This window comes from Alnus glutinosa, chromosome 8 (genome assembly GCF_958979055.1).
Source record: "Alnus glutinosa chromosome 8, dhAlnGlut1.1, whole genome shotgun sequence".
NCBI classification, from domain to species: Eukaryota; Viridiplantae; Streptophyta; class Magnoliopsida; order Fagales; family Betulaceae; genus Alnus; species Alnus glutinosa.
Window position 1 is genome coordinate 22,435,162 of NC_084893.1, and position 3,997 is coordinate 22,439,158.

General features: G+C 38.1%; 1 non-coding gene across 1 annotated transcript; it reads right to left on the minus strand.

Moving 5' to 3' along the window:
• Nucleotides 1-201: 201 nt before the first annotated feature.
• Nucleotides 202-340, minus strand: LOC133876593 (small nucleolar RNA Z247). The gene has a single exon (XR_009901586.1). It is a non-coding gene; the product is annotated as a small nucleolar RNA Z247 (small nucleolar RNA).
• Nucleotides 341-3,997: the final 3,657 nt, after the last annotated feature.

The window sequence follows — 3,997 nt, forward strand, 5'->3', positions numbered from 1 at the left end:
ATCATAAAAGAGCACGTTGGCCAGAAAAGCCAGAGGATGGCTTTGAGTTGAAAGGCCGAGAAGTGGGCTTCCATTGCTACTTGTTCTTTGGATGAGATTGTTGTGGTGTTTTTTGTGTGACTAGTGCAAAGCTAGAGATATCTGTTGCAGCGGGATGGTGTTGGCTTGGATCAGATTGTTGTTGATTAATCAACATTTCATGATTCAAAAGCTCATTTTGGAAATCATCAAATGTTAGTGACTTGATTTGAGTAGTAAAGGAGACAACAGTGACAAAAGCATTGAAAGAAGAATTCAAACCACCAATGACATATGAGATGAGATCATCATCATCAATAGTTTTACCTACAGCAGCCAGTTGATCGGCCAATGATTTAGCAAATTGGAGATACTCAGTACATGTCTTAGAACCTTGACTAATACTCTGCTGTTGACGCTTGATATGAGCTATGTGAGATGTTGACTGAGAGGCAAAGCGATTCGAGAGAGCAGACCAAACTTGCTTTGATGTGTTGAGTCCATACACAGTGGACAGCACTTTTTCTGTGAGTGTGACATTAATCCAACTCAACAGAAACTGATCTCTCTTAGTCCAGAGAACATAGTCTGGATTGAGGGTTTTCTGGTCTTTATCATCAACCAGAAATTGTGGTGGACATGGCTCAGAGCCATCCACAATACCCATTAAATCATAGGTACATAATGCTGGCATAAATTGAGTTTGCCATTGTAAATAATTGAAGCTACCTTCAAGCTTGGTAAAGCTACCTTGGGAGATATTGGGGAGAGCAAAACAAGGAAGAACAGAGGAAGAGCTTGAAGCCATAGGATCGAATTTGGGCGTAGGCCTTTGAGGCTCTGATACCATAAAATGATTTGAAGAATAGAGGAAAATTTTCCTTAATACAAAAAGTAGTGAATGCCGTAGCATTATATAAAAGGCTGTAGTGTTCTACAAGGTATGAACAACTGGACAATCCCACAAAATATGGGATTGTCAATTACATGAGTATTAGACAAGTATATTGACTACTTATGAGAATTATGATCTTGTATTCAAATAAGGTTGAATATCTTTCCTTGTTTGCACTGGTTTAGTGTAAGCTCTAGCACCTTCCTTTTCTACTTCACCTTGATCTACACTTCTTTCCTTTTTCGTTGCTGTATTACCATGGTTGTCTGGACTGAATATGGCACAATCTTCTCTTGCTGTTTTGAGTATTATTCCAGGATCATCATTACTTGTGACAGTTGTGCGTGGTCCTATATGGGCTGTATCACTTTCCTTAACATGGTCTTGGTGAAATTGATAGTACTTATCCTTACAACATTGATCGGGGTTTGAATTCATTTGCTCCGACCATTTGAAATATGGATCGCCTTGGATCTACATTAATACTTCTACAGTTGGGGTATTAAGCAGCGTGATCATCCACTGAGAGCTCCTCCGTGTTGAAGCGAGCCATGAAATCCTTAAGGGACTCATTTTCTCCTTGCTTCAAGGTGAGCACATAGGCCGACAGTCTTTTTCGCTTGTAGTTGCCAGTGAAGTGGGTAAGGAAGTGTTTGCCCAACTCAATGCACAACTCGATCAATCCTGATGAGAGTCTATTGAACCATCTGTTGCGGGTCCTTTCAATGTGAGGGTGAAGGCTCGACACATGATCTCGTTCAGAACCCTTTCAAGGTCATGTAGGCCTTGTACTTTCTGCATGACCCCCTAGGTCCTTGAATTTGTCACACAAGTCGATCTGGGAAACCTTGAACTTCGAAGGGAGGGGTAGCTTTACGATCTTCCTTGTGAAGGGTAGGTTGGTTGCTTGGTGGATATTATCAATGACAGAAGTGTACCAATAGTCAACCTTCTTAACAACTTATTTGAGTTGGTTTGCAGCTCAATTAGACGAGCATTCACATGTTTTTTATGTTCTCGTTGGGGCAATGATGGAGGATTCTTCTCAATAATGTTCCTTATGATGCTCTCATAGTCTTCTCCAACAGTTTTTTGGTTTGGTTCTGATTGGTCGTTGTGGGCTACCTTCGGTGCCCTGGTTCTAATTGGCCTAGCAATATTGCATCAGCTCGAAGTTTTACCAGAGGAGGAGGTTCATGGTTTTGGATATTTGATTGAGGTGGTTTTCCAATGCCAGAAGGCATTGTTCTTGGGGGTTTGATGGAGGATGTTGATGAGAATTTGACTGACAACTCATCTAAGGATTTGTTTGGTGGAGAATGTTGTTAAGGATTTGGCTAATGATTCATACGAGGATTTGTTTGGGGGTGTAGTGGGCTGGAGAGATACCGACAAGAGCCTCTTATGTTCTCCTAAACTGTGTGTTTGTCATGGCTAGTCTTTTGTCTCAGAGAACAACGGTTCGGTTAGAATTCTTGTTCTGAAAGACAAACCCAACTATTGATACAATGTCTATGCATGTCGAATGTCCGTGTAGGAGACCTGCAAAAAGAACCAAGAGTCAGAGTGGTACATCGGTGGTGATGGCGGAACCAGGGTGAAATCAAGAGGGTATATAGACAAAATGTAAGCGAGAAGGGTGAGAGGACTTGTCTACCTATGATTTGGCCTTTATAGAGGTTTTTCATCTTTGGTTGGAATGCGGGCTCAACAAGGCAAGTATCAAAGCTCAAGAGGGGCTAGTATGGAAAGTGATATGTCTTCATAATTTAATTTCCTTCGGGTGATGCCTCTAACGACTCCTTTGCAAGATCTGCATACATATAAGATCTTAACCAGATTTTTATATTAAATCATGCCATGGATGTGCAAAATAAAGGGAAGTAATTGACGACAATAATATTTTTCCAAAGGACAAATGTGGAGTTCCAAAATGGCCTTGCATGAATGTGCAGTCATAAAATGCCCTTGCATCCAATTGTTCAAGACCCTACATTAATTTATGGGTTAAATACAATTCACCCCCTCAAAGTTGTCACCCATTTTCAATTTGGCTACCAAAGATTAAAATTTTGCAATGTGCCTTCCCAAAGTTATCAAAATTGTCAATATTGCCATTTTGTATGCTTATTCGTCAAATTAGACGGAATTTAGAACACGTGTGTGTCACATGACTTTTTTTTTTTTTTTTTTTAATGCAAATGTTTTTGTTTTACCTTCACTTCAAAACGTCGTCGTTTTGCCCTTTAAGGGGGGGGGGGGGGGGTGAATTGAAAATTCTGAAAACTTATTTTTTAAAATATTTGTTTTTCTAATTTTTTTATTTTTTATTACAAAAATATATATATATATATATATATTGAGGGCCACCCCCAGCCCTTAGGGGAGCCCGCGGCCACCCGCAGGTGCCAGATGTAGCCACGCGCCACGCCTAGGGGCTAAGGGTGGCCTTTGGGCCAACCCTTTAGTATTTGCTTCTCTTTTTTTAAAACAAAAAAAAAACAAAACAAAACAAAAAAAAAAAACAAACAAACAAACAAATATTTTTGTTTTTGTTTTTGTTTTTATTTTTATTAGATATTATATTTTTATTTTTGGATGAATATTAGATTTTACAATTTTTTATTTTAATGGACACATGTCGGCTTCCTATTGAGTGTGACGTGGTTGACTATCAGAATCTGTTAACTTAATGGACAAAAAACGTGTTCTGGGACTGATTTATAACTATAATTTATGATTGAACTTTTGTCGGTAATTTAAATTTATTGTTAGATGTTATTTATGGCTCTCCCAATTTGAATATATATAATTATTGTTAGTCAATGTGTATATCTTTGTTAAACATAATTTTTATTTTTATTTTTTTTGGGGAAAAATATAATTTAACCTCCAAAACTACCATATTTTCTCTAGATGGCCTCCTAAACTACCAAGACTTGCACTCTAACCCCCCAAACTACCAAAACCATTGAAAAATGCCTCTTTTGGCGAAATATCCTCATAATACCCCTGTCACGTGTCATTTTTCAATTAAAAAATTAAAAAAAAAAATTTCAAAACAAATTAAAATAAAATTTTATT